Below are 17,468 nucleotides of genomic sequence, written 5' to 3'. Positions count from 1 at the left end.
CAAGTTCTTCCTGCTTTTTCCCAGGCTTCTTGCATTTGTGTACAGGCACTTGAGATAAGTAGCCGACTGGCCTACTTTCACAGTATGAATCGAGAGGCCTCCCCTGCTGCACCCTCCTCCTTCTGCTTCCTTGTGGTGTCCCTCTTCCCCACTAACCTTCGGGCTTAGGTCCCCGTCCCCCGTCGAAACTAGTTTAAAGCCCTCCTCACTAGGTTAGCCAGCCTGTCTGCGAAGATACTCTTCCCTGTCTTCGTTAGATGAATCCCGTCTCTTCCTAGTAATCCTTCTTCCTGGAACAGCATTCCATGATCGAAGAATCCAAAGCCCTCTCTTCGACACCACCTGCGTAACCACGCATTTACTTCCGCAATGAGACAGTCCCTACCTGGGCCTTTTCCCTGAACAGGGAGGATGGATGAGAACACCACTTGCGCTTCAAACTCCTTTATCTCTTTTCCCAGAGCCACGTAGTCCGCAGTGATCTGCTCAAGATCATTCTTGGCAGTGTCATTGGTGCCCACGTGGAGAAGCAGGAAGGGGTAGCGGTCTGAGGACTTGATAAGTTTTGGCAATCTCTCCGTCACATCCGTAATCCTAGCTCCAGGCAAGCAGTACACTTCTCTAGTTTCCCGGTCCGAATCAAGAGCACTGTTTGTGACTGGTTGGTGAATCTAACTGCAGTGTTAGCCACCAGTTCTGGGAGAATCTGCTCCCTTTTTGCAGTCTACCCTGACCTTGGCATTTTCAGGTGGTCTCCCTAGGCACACATGGTTCACACGAAGAACTTAGCAAACTTCAGGGGTTGGACATTTCTATGGATAACAAGACTCTCCAGAGTGATAACAGTCAATAGACAAGTGTTGTGGTTGGGATATTAAACCTCTTGCTGCAGAGTTTAAGCCAATCTCTGGCTATTAGAGACCAGGATGAGACCTAATGTGGGGGGATGGATTATCCCCCATCTTCTACTGTGAGATTCTTACACCTTCCTTTGCTTCATCTGATAATAGTCAATGTCAGAGACAGGAGACTGAGCTAGATGTATCTGGGTTCTGATCCAATCTGGCAATTCCTGTGCTCCTATGTTACAGACAAAAGCATAACAAGATCCAATAGCTGGAAGCTGAAGCTAGATAAAATCAGGCTATGAAAGGGTTACGAATGACCAGCCGTTTTACACAGAACACAGTACGTTTATTTAGGACCAAAGCAGTGTGGAGGAAATATATAATAAAACAATCCATAGTCTACATCAGTGGTTCTCAACCAGGGTATGCATACCCCTGGGGGTAGGCAACGGTCTTCTAGGGAGTACATCAACTCATCTAGATATTTGCCTGGTTTTACAACAGGCTACGTAAAAAGCACTAGCGAAGTCAGTACAAACAAAAATGTCAGACAGACAATGACATGTTTATACGGCTCTATATGCGATACACTGAAATGGAAGCACAACATTTATATTCCAATTGATTTATTTGATAATTATATGGTAAAAATGCGAAAGTGAGCCTTGTCTCAGTAACAGTGTGCTGGGACGCTTTTGTATTTTTTAGGTCGGATTTTGTAAGCGGGTGTGGCAACAGTATAACATCTAGTGACCAGCACTCGCCCCTTCCCCCTCCCACTTGGCAATTACAGTAAACCCGAGGCCTGACCTTATCGGGACCTTTACTGACACACCTAAGATAGCACGTCTGAAACGGCAAACAATGGGATGTTGCTGAAAGCCAAGGGCAGCCATCGGCCATTTTGAATACTGCACATCTCTCATGAACTAGGGCAGCCATTGGCTGTTTAGAATATTGCACACCTCTCATGAACAAAGCATAGCCCAAGTGTATAATACTGCTACATTTCAGCGGGTCTGGCAGAAGAGCTGTCGGCCCGCCAGACTGATCACCTGGAGCTGCTATCTTTTCCCGCCCCCGAGTCCTCTGCTGGGCGAGAGTTGAGTCGAGTGTAACCGGTCTGAGTTTTGAACCCGAGCTTTTCTCGTGTCCCCCATTGGTCAAGCGTCATGACCCTGTTCCTCGTGGTGGTAAGATTTTAAATAGTACACTTGTTATAGTTTTCAGGTATTAATAATATTAAGTTGATTATAATTTTGAAATTCATATAATCTTTATTTAGTGTACTGTGTGTCTATTGTTCTTCTTCTAATCGGCTTTAATCCCCGTTAAGGAAAGTAGATAGTTCTGTTATATGTATTGTTCTTTTTTCCCTCGTAAAACCCCACATCCCCTTGGCCCAAATAAACTTGTAAATAGTTAAGAAACTGTTTTCTCAGTGTGGTGCTTGGTAACTAGGGGATCCCTTTACCTGTCAGTAACAGCAGGTAGTTTGTAAGTGAGGTGAAACTTAGGGGGTCCGCAAGACAAATCAGCCTCCTGAAAAGGTTACAGTAGCCTGGAAAGGTTGAGGGCCCCTGGGTTAGATGTGTAAGCAGGGTCTGAACGGACTCTCTCCCGACGAGCTGGCATTAGCATGAGCACACCCACCCTGCTCAGGTTCTCAGCATGATGGGACTGCTTTGCCCAAATGATCCCTTTGGCTGGTGCTGGGTTACACAGCACTTGAGTGTTAAATGCAGGGGTAACGAAATGTGGTTCCCCTTATTGTATGAGCAAAGGGCAACAGACCTGTGCTTAGCCTGATCTGACTGAAGGCTCGCTATCATCTGAACCAAACAAGCTAAGCAAGGAGCTTGGATGCCAGGGCCCTGTGAAGGTTGATAGGGGTGGGGTCAGGTATTCCTGTCTAGAAGTGTGGGCTCTGCCTAAGAGCCCCAGGCATGGTTTAATTCCTCCGGCCCCACCCCCTGGTCAAAGATAGAGCTCATTAAGACTGCATTAGGAGTCTTATGTTTTGCGACGTGCTTGCTAGAGATGAAATCGTCCACTGTAGGACAGCGCTCCTGCCGTTTCAGCCCTGAGGTTCACCTGTTAAGAGCTGCCGATCACGGAGAGCTGGGTGGAACCTCCAGAGACTGACCTGCAGAGGTCAGAGTGGGGAAGCAGATGGCAGCAGAAGGTGATCATGTGCAGCAGATCGGCTAGTGGAGTGGCTGGCAGGGTGGCCTGCAGAGCAACAAGTGGGGTGGTAAGCAGAGATAGCAATGTGCCTTCTTTCCCCCTCCTCCACCCGGGGTGGAAGGTGAACTCTGCAGCTGCTCCTCTAGACTCTGGGTGGGCCCTGACTAAGGACACACCTGTGAGTGGGGTGCTGTGAAGGGAGGGGCACATCAAAGGAACTTCTGATCGCTGGACTTAAGAACCTGAAGCAAAAGAAAACTGCCCCTGGTAGTCTGCGCTGGGTGTTTTGGTCATGGTTTCATGCGTTTTCCCAATTTAATGCTGGGTTACTTTTCCCCTTTTTATTAAAAGTCTCTTTTCTACACTCAGTCTCTGTGCTTGTGAGCGGGGAAACATTGTCTCTAGAGGCACCCCGGGGGTGGAGTGTCATTGTCCCAGGTGACTGGGTGGGGGCTCAAGCCAGTTTCATGTTGTATTGTTGAAAGGGACCCCTAGATATTGAACCCGGCCTATGTTGCTGCCGACTCCGACTAGCAGCAGGGTTACACGTGAATGCTAAACTTATCAGGTGTCACCCATCTTCCACATGGAGTCCCCAGAACTGTTACTTCTACAGCTTTGTTTAACTATCTAGGGATTTGTGTTCATTCCTCCCCAGTGCCTCTATATTCCACAGGTAACGCACCCAGTGAGCCAGGAACACTGGGATACATACATCACTTATTAATACTGTCATCTATGAATACCCATGTGCCAATAGAGTTTGCAACATCTCAGTATCATGTTTTCACACTTATAAGGTCTCACTCTGTCATGGCTCCCTCACAGGAAGAGAAAGAAGTTAACCCCTTCACTCCCTGCCAAGTAACAATACAAGCTGGGGAGGGGGGGAGGGGGAACTGAGTCACATCTATTTTTTCCATAAAAGTAGCGTTAAGGCATAAGTAATTAATGTAAGATCATATAAGTATTTAGGCCTGTGTATCTGCCTGAGATGGGATTCTGGGCCTCTGTCTCTGAGATACACATGTTAGCAAAGAACAAAGACAGTGTGTGTTCTTTTTGCCTGCCCGCAATTAGATGGGTTTTCTCTATTACTGTGGAAAAGATAAGGGATGTAGTTAAAATGTTTCAAGGCCTAGTGAAGGTGTAATACATCAATGCACAAATGAGGGAAAGCTGTGACTCCTCTTCAACACAGATGCCTGAGCAAGGCCAAGCAACCACCTGGGAAAGCAAGGGAAGTGAAGGAAGGTATTAAAAAGAAACATAAACATAAGGCCATAAACTGACCATGGCCAAGACGTGATCCCCGCTCCCTGTCCCACCAAGGGGCTCAAAAGGGGTTGTACTAAAGCACCCAGACCCCGCCCAAAATGGAACATGACCATATATTGGAAGGGGTGGTACCGGGGTGGGAGGGCATTACAGGTATAATTAAGGCTATCAAGAAGAAGGAGGGCGTACAGAAAACAAGGTTACTTACCAGTTCTTCAAGATGTGTTGCTCATGTCCATTCCACTATAGGTGAGTGCATGCCTCTGTGCACGGTTCCTGGAACTTTTTTCCCCTTAGCAGATCCCGTAGGGCCGGCTCTGGTGCTCCCTGGAGCCTTGCATGCATGCAGTGGTATATGAGGCACTGCCGGCCCTACACCCCCTCAGTCCCTTCTTTCTGCCAAAGCCGGCAGTGGGGACGGGGAGTGGGTTGTGGAATGGACAAAAGCAACACATCTCGAAGAACATCAGTTACTGGTAAGTAACCTTGTTTTCTTCTTCCAGTGCTTGCTCATGTCCATTCCACTATAGGTGACTAACAAGCAATACCTTTGGAGGTGGGTTGGTGTTACCGGTGAGCTGCCCTCAGCACCACTCTGCCGAATCCCGCATCCTCTCTCGCCTGCTGGATGATGGTGTAGTGGACATGAAGGTATGCACCGACGACCAGGTGGCAGCTTTGCAGATGTCCTGCATGGGCACTCTCTCCAGGAAGGCTGTAGACGAGGCTTGAGCTCTGGTTGAGCTCTGGTTGAGCTGGTTGAGCTCTGGATGAGCTCTGGTTGAGTGCGCTGTGATGGTTCTGGGGCATCGGTGCTGCTGGGAGATGATAGAGACCATCGCCTCGAAACGTGGCTGAGGCAGGAAGGCTCTGCTTGGGAAGCGTCCAAGGTGGCCCCAATGAATTCTATCCATTGCACTGGGGTTAGTGTGGACTTCTGCTCATTTATGAGCAGTCCCATCCTGCTGCACATGGAGTGAGGGTCACGCTCTCCTGCACTTGGGACCTGGATCTGCCCCTGAGCAGCCAATTGTCCAGGTAAGGGAAGATTTGCACACCCTTTCATCTCAGGTGGGCAGCCACTATGGTCATGCACTTGGTGAACACCCGTGGAGCCGAAGATGGGCCAAAGGGCAGGGCTGTGAACTGGTAGTGGGAGCCAGCCACCGTGAAGCAGAGGAAGCGCCTGTGGCTGGGGAGGATAGACACATGAAAGTATGTGTCCTTGAGATTGAGGGCGGCATACCAGTCTCCTGGATCCAGGGAAGGGATTATGGAGGATAGGGAGACCATGCGAAACCTGAGTCATTTGACATATTTGTTTAGATGACACAGGTGTAGTATGGGTCTCAGACCCCCTTCGCCTTGGGCATGAAGAAGTGCCTCGAATAGAACTCCTTCCCCCTTCTGCCTTGAGGAACCATTTCCACCGCTCCTATGTTGAGGAGGGTGTCCACCTCCTGCAAGAAGAGTTGCTCGTGGGAGGGGTCCCTGAAGAAGGACATAGGGGGAGGGTTGTTGGGGGGGTAGAAGTAAACTGTAGGGCATAGCCCCCAGAGACTATCCCGAGGACCCAACGGTCTGATGTAATCTTTGCCCATTTGAGATAGAAGGACCTTAACCTGTTTAGGAAGAGGCGGGTCAGATCCAGGAGAGCAGTAGGGGCACCACCCTTGGGTGCCCTATCAAAACTGCCTCCTCCGATTGCCTGACCCCCTGGGGGGCCCCTGCTGGGGAGCTGAGGATGAACTGGAGGGCTGATTTCATCTTCTAAACCCCCTATTTATGTCCCTATTTCTGTAGGATTGAAAGGGCCTAGGCAGAGGCCTTGGTTGCTGCTGTGCCTGGGGCTGTGACTGCCACCTGGAAGCCTGGGGCGTGTACAGGCCCGGGTAGCAAAGCGTGGCTCTGGAGTCCTTCAGACAGTGCAGCTTCGCATCGGTCTGATCGGCAAAGAGGGCCGACCCATCGAAGGGGAGGTCCTGGATCGATTGCTGCACCTCCTGGGACAGGCCTGAGGATTGCAGCCATGAGCACCTTCTCATGGAAATGGCAGAAGCTATGGCACTACCTGCCAAGTCAGCAGCGTCACTGGATGTTTGGAGCACTGCCCTAGCCACCGTGATTCCTTCATCCAAGATGGTGGTGAAGTCTGTGGCCTGGTCCTGGGGCAGGGCCTCAGCAAACCTCCTGAGGGAGTCCCACAAATTAAAATTATATCTCCCCAGGAGAGCCTGATGGTTGGCAATCCTGAACTGCAGGACTGCCATGGAATAAATTTTTCTCCCTAACAAATCCAGCTTTTTGTTATCTTTGTTCTTGGGAGTGGAACCAGGCTGACCTTGCCTGTCCCGCTGGTTGGCTGCGTCTACCACCAGGGTTCCCGGGGCCGGGTGACTGAACAGATACTCGAACCCTTCAGCCAGGACATAATACTTCCTCTCAGCCACCTTCAACAGGGGCGACCGAGGAAGGGGTTTGCCACAGGGCCTTAACAATTTTGAGGACCCTATCATGGATTGGTAGGGCCACTCTCGCTGGGGCAGCCACCACCAGCACATTAAAAAGAGTATCATCGGCCTCCACTAACTCCTTGACCTCCAGCCCCAAGTTAGAGGCCACCCTCTTGAGCAGCTCCTGGTGCGCCCTGAAATCCTCCAGTGGAGCCATGTGGTCCCAGGAGACTGTCTCATTCGGGGAGGAGGAAGAGGACTGCCAAGGCACGTCCTGCGGGTTCTCCCCCGCCTGCCAAAGGGATGCCCCATAGAGGGTCCCTCCATTGGGTCCGACTCCTTGTCCGAGGAGCGGTGTCTATGGGCCTTCTCCTGTGCCGGGAGCATGGACCGAACCCCACTGACAGGGTGGGTTGGGGCCCCTGTCCCATCTGGATGCCCCATGGGGCCCAATAAGGCCATTGTTGCAGTCATTGTCCCTGGAGCCAAACTGGGGCTGACTGCGCCCCCTGCTGTGGCGCCTTGTGGGCGCTGGCTGTCCCAACGACTGTCTCCCCTGTGGGACCCCGAGGAACTAGACCGGCGGTGCCGTACCCGTCCTTGGTCCCAGGTGCCGTGCCGTGCCAGGGACTGTCCTCTCGATGCCTCCGACATGGAGGACGACGAGGACCACCTCCATTGCCGCAAGCAGTGCTGATGGACAGAGAAGCGCTCTGAAGAGCTCTCGGTACCGGAGTGCTGTCTCGGTGCCGAGGACTTGTGATGCTGCTTGCCCCTTGGTGATCGAGACCGGCGCCGTTCTGAACTCTGTGGTGCCGAGCCAGACTCCGGCGACCAGGTTCCGTGTCAGGGACTGTGCGGTGCAGGGTCCTCATATGGCGACTGGTTTCCGCATCACCTTGGTGTGGGAGAACCCTTCAGTGCCGAGTCCTCTGACGGTGACCGGGTTCTGCACCACCTCGGTGCAGGCGAACTCCTCGGTGCCAGGGATCTGGAACAGGAGCTGTCCGAGCGCCGCCTGGTGGACCTCGACTGGTGCCACCTCTTGGCCTGTGCTGCCTCCGGTGCCGGGGATTGACGTTGGCGCCGAGAGGGAGACTCCGCATCCCGAGTCAAAGCAGGCTGGCTCGACAACGCCGACCTGGAGTGACTGCTGGGGAAGCGTCCTCGCTCTACCCCCGGTGGCCGTCTGGCAGGAGATCTTCCTCCCCATACCGGGGATCTCCACCGCCCTTTGGGGGCACCCAACGTGGGCTTCCCCCGGACACCGGTTCCTTCTCCCTCAGTGGGGGGAGAGGGGGCGGAGGTGGCGTAGGCAAGGCCAACAAGGCTCTTGCCGCCTGAAAAGCCTCCGGTACTTTCCCACTTCCAGGAGTCCAACGGCACAGGGGAGTATCTGCGCTCCACGCTCTGCCTCTTCTTCTTCGGCACTGGGGTTGTTGCTTGGTGCCAAGTCGAGCCCGGTGCTGGCGGTGCACTCTGCACTGAGGTGACGCTCGGTGCCGAGGTGGAGCGGGACAGCTTGGACACCGGGTGGAGCGCTGCCTCCATGAGCAGGGATTTTAACCGAATCTCTCGGTCCTTTTGAGTCTGCGGTTTAAAAGCCCTGCAGATCTTGCATTTATCTTTCCTGTGCTCTTCCCCCAGGCACTTAAGGCACCGATCGTGGGGGTCGCTGAGTGGGAAAGCCTTCCTGCAGGAGGCACACTGCTTAAACTCAGGAGACCGGGTCATGGCCCGGCCACCCTAAGTCCCTCAGGGACTTCCTATCTAACTACATTTAACAACTACTTAAAACTAACTAAAGTACTTTGAATAACAAAGAGTTCAAACAAGGGAAATGGCACTGGCAGAGAGCAAGGTTAGTTCCAGCAACCGTCACAGACGGAAAGAAGGGACTGAGGGGGCGTAGGGCCGGCAGTGCCTCATATACCGCGGCATGCGCATGGGACTCCAGGGGGCACCAGAGCCAGCCCCACGGGGTTTGCTAAGGGGAAAAATGTTCCGGGAACTGTGCACAGTGGCGTGCACACACCTATAGTGGAATGACATGAGCAATCACTCGAGGAAGAACCATGGTCAGGGAAAGAGGGAGTCTATGGGCAAATAGAACTAGGATTGGGGGGGAAGGAAACTCTGTTGGTGTGTAGAGAAATACAGGGGCAATGTGAGGTAGGTGAGTTTTATCCTCGTTCCCATTCACAGTTGGGGGAAACCAAGGCACAGCAACTCGACAGCTTGCTCAAAGTCACCTAAGTCAACGGCAGCAGCGAGCTTAGAACTCAGAAAGCCTGGCTCCCATATCACCTTCTCCAACCACAAAGGTTTTTAAATGCTGGCAAACTTGCCCGTCTGCACCATCACAAATGGATGTATAAACCCCTCCTTGTGCAACAATCTGTCTGTGGAGCACAGTCTGTCTCTGACTGTGCATGTACAGCCCCAGCACAATGCAGACCAGTCAGGAGCCCTAGCTATGATCACAGGGAAGATAATAACAGGAACGTTCTGCTCTCAGAAAGAAAAAGAGCTGCTTTTTTTACACACCTTGAGTATTTTAGTTGAATAGCTTGACATCCATCCCTGCCTGGATAGCTGAGTCAGCAGAGCACCAGACTTTTATTCTGAGGGGCCAGGATTCATGTCCCAATTCTAGCTGTAGCTTTTGGGGGCAGACTAGAAGATCTAAGAAACCCTTCTGGCCTGAAACTCTATGAAAGACATCTGGAAATGCGTCCCGGCTGGCAAGTTGGCTCCATGAAGATCATTCCTCTCTGCAGGTATACAGCTGGCTTGGCCACTCCTGATAGAATCATAGAATCATAGAATATTAGAGTTGGAAGGGACCTCAGGAGGTCATCTAGTCCACCCCCTGCTCAAAGCAGGACTAACCTCAGCTATATCATCCCAACCAGGGCTTTGTCGAGCCTCAGCTTAAAAACCTGTAAGGATGGAGATTCCACCACCTCCCTAGGTAACCCATTCCAATGCTTCACCACCCTCCTAGTAAAAAACGTTTTCCTAATGTCCAACCTAGACCTCCCCCTGCAACTTGAGACCGTTGCTCCTTGTTCTGTCATCTGCCACCACCGAGAACAGCCTAGCCCCATCCTCCCTGGAACCCCCTTTCAGGTAGTTAAAAGCCGCTATCAAATCCCCCCTCACTCTTCTCTTTTGCAGACTAAATAAGCCCAGTTCCCTCAGCCTCTCCTCATAAGTCCTGTGCTCCAGCCCCCTAATCATTTTGGTTGCCCTCCGCTGCACTCTCTCCAAATTGTCCACATCTTTTTTGTAGTGGGGGGCCCAAAACTGGACACAGTATTCTAAATGCGGCCTCACCAATGCCGAATAGAGGGGAATAATCACTTCCCATGACCTGCTGGCAATGCCCCTCCTAATGCAGCCCAATATTCCATTAGCCTTCTTGACAACCAGGGCACACTGCTGACTCATATCCAGCTTTTTATCCACCGTTACCCCCAGGTCCTTTTCTGCAGAGCTGCTGCCCAGCTCGTCGGTCCCCAGTCTATAGCTGTGCATGGGATTCTTCCTTCCTAAGTGGAGGACTCTGCACTTGTCCTTGTTGAACCTCATTAGATTTCTTTTGGCCCAATCCTCCAGTTTGTTTAGGTCACTCTGTATCCTATCCCTACCCTCCAGGGTATCTACCACTCCCCCCAGCTTAGTGTCATCCGCAAACTTGCTGAGGGTGCAATCTACCCCATCCTCCAGATCATTAATAAAGATGTTGAACAAAACCGGCCCCAGGACAGACCCCTGGGGAACTCCACTTGTGACCGGTTGCCAGCTAGACATGGAGCCATTGATCACTACACGTTGAGCCCTATGCTCTAGCCAGTTCTCTATCCATTTTATAGTCCATTCATCCAACCCATACTTCTTTAACTTGCTGATAAGAATACTGTGCGAGACAGTATCAAAAGCTTTGCTAAAGTCAAGGTATATCACATCCACCGCCTTCCCTACATCCCCAGAGCCAGTCACCTCATCATAGAAAGCAATCAGGTTGGTCAGGCATGACTTTCCCTTGGTGAATCCGTGTTGACTGTTCCTGATCACCTTCCTCTCCTCCAAGTGCCTTAAAATGGATTCCTTAAGGACCTGCTCCATGATTTTTCCAGGGATTGAGGTGAGGCTGACCGGTCTGTAGTTCCCTGGATCCTCTTTCCTCCCTTTTTTGAAGATGGGCACTATATTTGCTTTTTTCCAGTCCTCAGGGACCTCCCCCTGTTGCCACGAGCTTTCAAAGATAATAGCCAATGGCTCTGAAATCACCTCAGCCAACTCCCTCAGCACCCTCGGGTGCATTGCATCCGGCCCCATGGACTTGTGAATGTCCAATCCTTCTAAATAGTCTTGGACCCGTTCCTTCAGCACTGTGGGATGTTTGCCTCCTTCCCATTCTGTGCCACCCAGTACAGCAGTCTGGGAGCTGATCTTGTCTGTGAAGACAGAGGCAAAAAAGGCATTGAGTACCTCAGCTTTCTCCACATCCTCCGTCACTAGGTCGCCCCCTCATTCTTTAAGGGGCCCACTCTTTCCCGAATCTTCCTCTTGTTGGCAACATGCCTGTAGAAACCCTTCTTGTTCCCCTTCACGTCCCTTGCTAGCTGCAACTCCAATTGCGCTTTGGCCTTCCTGATTTCATTCCTGCACGTTCGAGCAGTGTTTATATAATCCTCCCTAGTCATCTGACCAAGCTTCCACTTCTTGTAAGCTTCTTTTTTGCGTTTAAGTTCGCCAAGGACATCTTTGTTAAGCCAAGCTGGACGCCTACCATATTTGCTATTCTTTCCGCACATCGGGATGGTTTGCTCTTGTGCCCTCAATAAGGTCTCTTTAAAAAACAGCCAGCTCTCTTGGGTTCCTTTCCCCCTCATATTAGCCTCCCAGGGAATCCTGCTCATCAGTTCCCTGAGGGAGTCAAAGTCCGCTTTTCTGAAGTCCATGGTCCGTATCCTGCTGCTCTCCTTCCTTCCTTTCGTCAGGATCCTGAACTCGACCATCTCATGGTCACTGCTGCCTAGGTTGCCACCCACTTCTACTTCCCCTACCAAATCTTCCCTGTTTGTGAGCAGCAGGTCAAGAAAAGCACGGCCCCTAGTTGGTTGCTCCAGCACTTGCACCAGGAAATTGTCTGCAACACTCTCCAAAAACTTCCTGGATTGTTTTTGCTCTGCTGTATTGCTCTCCCAGCAGATGTCAGGGTGATTGAAGTCTCCCATGAGAATCAGGCCCTGTGAACTGGAAACTTTCCCTAGTTGAGCAAAGAAAGCCTCATCCACCTCATCCTCCTGGTCTGGTGGTCTGTAACAGACACCCACCACGACATCACGCTTATTGTTCTTGCTTCTAAGCTTAACCCAGAGACACTCAACTGACTTATCTCCAGTTTCATACTGGAGCTCAGAGCAGTCATAGTGCTCTCTTACATACAGTGCAACTCCTCCCCCTTTCGCCCCTGCCTGTCCTTCCTGAACAGTTTATACCCATCCATGACAGTGCTCCAATCGTGAGAGTTATTCCACCAAGTCTCAGTTATTCCAATCATGTCGTAGTTTCTTGACTGTGCCAGGACTTCAAGTTCTTCCTGCTTGTTTCCCAGGCTTCTTGCATTTGTGTACAGGCACTTGAGATAAGTAGCCGAGTGGTCTACTTCCACAGTATGAATCGGGAGGCCTCCCCTGCTGCACCGTCCTCCTTCTGCTTCCTTGTGGTGTCCCTCTTCCCCACTAACCTTCGGGCTTAGGTCCCCGTCCCCCGTCGAAACTAGTTTAAAGCCCTCCTCACTAGGTTAGCCAGCCTATCTGCGAAGATACTCTTCCCTGTCTTCGTTAGATGAATCCCGTCCCTTCCTAGTAATCCTTCTTCCTGGAACAGCATTCCATGATCGAAGAATCCAAAGCCCTCCCTTCGACACCACCTGCGTAACCACGCATTTACTTCCCCAATGCGACTGTCCCTACCTGGGCCTTTTCCCTGAACAGGGAGGATGGACGAGAACACCACTTGCGCTTCAAACTCCTTAATCTCTTTTCCCAGAGCCACATAGTCCGCAGTGATCCGCTCAAGATCATTCTTGGCAGTGTCATTGGTGCCCACATGGAGGAGCAGGAAGGGGTAGCGGTCTGAGGACTTGATAAGTTTTGGCAGTCTCTCCGTCACATCCCTAATCCTAGCTCCAGGCAAGCAGCACACTTCTCTAGTTTCCCGGTCCGGACGGCAGATGGATGACTCCGTCCCCCTTAGGAGGGAGTCCCCGACCACCATCACCCTTCTCTTCCTCTTGGGAATGGTGGTCGTGGAACCCCCATCCCTAGGAGAATGCATCTCTTGCCTTCTAATCAAACACATTCCCTCTGAAGGGTCCTCCAAATCATTCTCTGCCGTAGTACTTGTGCAGAGAGGATGAAAACGATTCCTTACTTCTATCTGCATGGTGGGCACATGGGTTCTCTTTCTTCGGGAGGTCACATGCTGCCAATTTCCTTCCCCGTTCTTCATTTTCGCCTGCCCGGCCTTCTCTGAATCTTGCTTACTCTCTGCCTGTGCCTGATGGAGAAAGACATTGTTTTCTGTAATGCACCGCAGGGTTGACATTTGGGTCTCTAGTCCTTTAACCTTCTCTTCCAATAAGGCAACCAGCCTGCACTTGGTACAGATGAAGTCATCTCTATCCTGGGGAGGAAGACAAACATAGCACACCCAGTGCAGGTGACAACAACAGATCGCTCCATCTCCATATCTCTGCTCTGAGAGCCTCCTCAGCAATGCCTGAAAGGCAAACACCTGCAGTGGGCTCTCTCCGCAGGCGAACTCCCAGGCAAACTCCCTCCTTCTCCTTCTCCTTCTGTTAGCCGCCCCTCTGTTCGCTGCTCAGCTGCTTCGCAGCTGGCTGCCTTTTATAAGGCTGGGGCAGTTGCCCCCCCCCTGCTCTTACCCCTCAAAGCCCCGCCCCCGCAATTAGCCCCACCTGGATCCAATCAATCACTCAAACAGACAAACCCCCAACTGCCAAAATGGTGCCTGTAACTGCACCAGTCACAAGCACCCACCCACAGTCAGCTGTACTTGCACCAGTCACACACCTGGTCTCCCAGGTACTCCCCACACAGCTGCACTCACTTAGCACTCACCTGAGACAGCTCCCAGGCAAACTCCCTCCTTCTCCTTCTCCTTCTGTTAGCCGCCCCTCTGTTCGCTGCTCAGCTGCTTCGCAGCTGGCTGCCTTTTATAAGGCTGGTCCCTTGGATGGGGTGTGATGACGTTCAGGTAAGAGCAGCCTTCCCTCTTTGCCTGAAGAACTGGCATTTCACCTCCTCAGGGCCTTCCCCAGGACTCTCTGGAAGTCCCTGTTCCTCAGGGTATAGATGAGGGGGTTCAGCAGCAGGGTGATAATGGCTTAGAAGGCCGACACCACCTTATCCATGTCAGAGACCCGGCCGGATCCTGGATGAATGTACATGAATATGACCATGCCGTAGAATATGGTGACCACAGCAAGGTGGCTGGCACATGTGGAGAATGCTTTGTGTCTCCCCGTGGCTGATGGGATATGGCAAATGGCGGAAATGATCAGGGTGTAGGAGGTGAGGGTGAGGAGGAAGGAGCTGAGCATGACGACCGCCGAGACCAGGAAGACCATGATGCCAGCCACCTGGGTGTCGCCAGTTGACAGCCTCAGCAGGGGCCCTGTTCCACAGAAAAAGTGGTTGATCTGGTTGGTGCTGGAGAAGGGCAGCTGTGAGATGAAAGCTGTGGGCAGAAAAGGGGTATGGAAGCCACTCACCCAGGAGCCCAGGGCCAGATGAACACAGGCCCGGCCATTCATGAGCACTGGATAGTGCAGCGGGTGGCAGATGGCCAGATACCGGTCATAGGCCATGGTAGCCAGGAGGAAGAATTCAGTGGAGCCAAAGAAGAAGTACACACAGGCATGCGTACGGGGTGTTCCGGGTGCGCCCAGGCACACGCTAATGTCTCCAAAAAAAAGTGGCTTTGTATTTTTAAAGTAAAGTTTAGTTGTTAATTTAAAAAAAATTAAGTTTAATTAAGTTTTAGTTTCTTTAGTTTGTTTGATGAATAAAAATAATGTCCTTTATGATTGAGAATTCAACAAATGTTCACCTGTAAAAAAAAAAATCCCTGAGTGCACACCCTAATGAAATGTGCTGCGCACGCCTATCTGAGTGATTCAGGCGCGGAAGGAGATGACCCGGTGGCTGCGTTGGAAATCTCCCAGCAGCCGTTGCGCCATGACTGAGGTGTAGCTCATCTCCAGCAGGGAGAAGCTGCTGAGGAAGAAGTACATGGGGGTGTGCAGGCCAGCTTCCACATGGGAGAGGGTGATGATCACCTCATTGCCAAGCAGCATGAAGAGGTAGATGGCCAGGAAGATGGCGAAGGAGAGGAGCTGAAGCTCCTGCGGGCCAAGGAATCCCAGCAGGATGAACTCGGTGATGGACGTTCGGTTTTCCATGCCCATGTTGGCCACAAGTGTTACCTCCACAGCAACAGCAAGTGTGAGAGAAGGAGGACGAATGGGATGGGGGCTGAGGGTGAGAGGAAAGCAGAGAGAGCGCATTCAGAGAGAGCAGGCACAGAGGTTAGGGAGGGACTGTTGCCCCTCTATGTATCTCTGCTGTGACCAAACCAAGGGCTGTATTCTCCCCCTTGCAGGATACAAGACACTCCCAGTGTGTTATTTGTATCCTGCAGGGGAAGAAGAGAGACCTCTGGTGTCTTCTGTTCAGTTTTGGGCACCTTGATACCAGGAAGATGCTGATAAAGTGGACTGGGCTCAGAAAAGAGCAACACAGATGATCAAGGCCCTAGAGACACCGAGTTATGGGCAGAGCTGGGTGAAATGTTTTCAGAGGAACAGTTTATTCAATGAAAAAAATGCAGTTTCAGGTGGACCAAAACTATTCACAAATGCAGGTTGAATTTCAGCAAAAAGTTTTGGTCAGAAATAAAAAAAAGATTTTTTTAAAAAAGTTGAAAAGTTTTTTTTGTCAATTTTTAAAAACAAAACATTCTGGCTTTTCCTTTCAAAATGGCATTTTGTTTCAAATATTGAATTACTTTATTTATTTATTTTTTAAAAACCACAAATCTAGCTGCAAATGAAACAAAACAAAAGATCTGGGGAAAAAATCATTCCAGGTTGACCTGAAACACATTTTTTTTATCTTTTTTTTTTTTTGGCTTTTTCATTTCAGCTGCCAAACTGAAAAATGAATGATTAGCTCAGCTGTAGTGATGAGGAAATCTGAACAGAGTTAAGTAGCAAGAGAGGGCTTAGTTAAGGGATGAACTGAGGAGAATGATTGGGCCAGGACCTCAGCTGGGGAAATTGGCATAACTATTGATTCCAAGAAAGCAACGGCTGATTGACACAGCTGGGATTCTGGCCCATGGACACCAATGGAGCCTGATTGGGGCTCTAACCAATAGACATGTATTGAATGGTATAAACATCCAGGATGGTGAGGAATTGTTTAGGATGCTTCAGGAATGATACATACCTATGGATAATGGGCTGAATCTGATAAAAGGAAAAGATAGGCAGAAAATCGGGGCATTTCCTGATATCCTGGTCAGCCAGCCTGTGTAACAAGGAAGCCCTGGGCATCACATCTCTTGAACCATTTAAAACTAACTGAGCAGTGTGCTGCAGGAAGCAAACTAAAGGTAGGTCTACACTGCAATTGACAACCCACCGCTGGCCCATGCCAGCTGACTCTGGCTTATGGGGCTTGGGCTACAGGGCTGTTTCACTGAAGTGTAGACGTCTGGGGTCAGGCTGGAGCCCGGGCCCTAGGACCCTGCGAGGTGGGAGGGTCCCAGAACTTGGACTGCAGTCTGAGTTTGAATGTCTACACTGCAGTGAAACTGCCCCTTAGCCCAAGCCTCACATGCCTGATTCAATGGGCCTGGCCTGCCCCAGGTGTCCAGTTGCAATGTAGACAAACCCTGATTGGCCCCTGGAGATGGAGCAGGCTGGAGGGGATCTACCGATTTTTTTTCCTTTCTAGTTTCTGTGAGGAGCAAATAGTTACGAAGGCGCATTTTCTCCTGCAGAAGCAACACCAGTAATGGGAAACTTTCAGGGAAATGTCTTCCTGAGCCCTGGAGAGAGACAAAGTACTCATACATCTGAGCCTCCAGGCCACCGTCGTGCGTTGGGATGGAGGATGATGGATAAAGGAGCTGCTTACATTCCTAGCTCCTTCTGCTGTCTCTGCCATCAGCTGAGTGATAAAAACATGGGGTTCAATCTATTAAGGGGTGACTTGATTTCAGTCTATAGGTATCTACCTGGGGAACAAACATTTGATAATGATCTCGTCAATTTAGTAGCCAAAGATCTAACAACGTCCAATGGCTAGAAGTTGAAGCTAGACAAATTCAGATTGAAAATAAGGTCTAGCTTTAGAATCTATGAATTTTGAGATACTAGAACTTCTCTATAGGTCAACAGGGACTGAGCCCAATCCTGTGAGGTGCTGAGCATTCTCAAGACCTCCAGCAGCCAATGAGAGTTGAAGGCACCCAGTGCCTTGTAGCCACCTGCATGGAACTGGGATGGAGAAGCCCAGGCTGCAAGAAGGAAGAGTTTGGAGGAGACACCAGGGAGTCAGTCTGTGTGCCCATGGCTGGAATGCTAGCTGCAGTTGCA

General features: G+C 50.9%; 1 pseudogene; it reads right to left on the bottom strand.

Moving 5' to 3' along the window:
• Nucleotides 1-14,099: 14,099 nt before the first annotated feature.
• On the bottom strand, nucleotides 14,100-15,272 carry LOC137154855 (olfactory receptor 11L1-like; annotated as a pseudogene).
• Between the last annotated feature and the right edge of the window lie 2,196 nt (nucleotides 15,273-17,468).

Source organism: Emydura macquarii, unplaced genomic scaffold (genome assembly GCF_026122565.2).
Source record: "Emydura macquarii macquarii isolate MOO-44397 ecotype Brisbane River unplaced genomic scaffold, CSIRO-AGI_Emac_v2 contig_1305, whole genome shotgun sequence".
NCBI lineage: Eukaryota > Metazoa > Chordata > Testudines > Chelidae > Emydura > Emydura macquarii.
The sequence above is the reverse complement of the archived record's forward strand: the minus strand, read 5'-3'. Positions and strand labels throughout refer to the sequence as shown.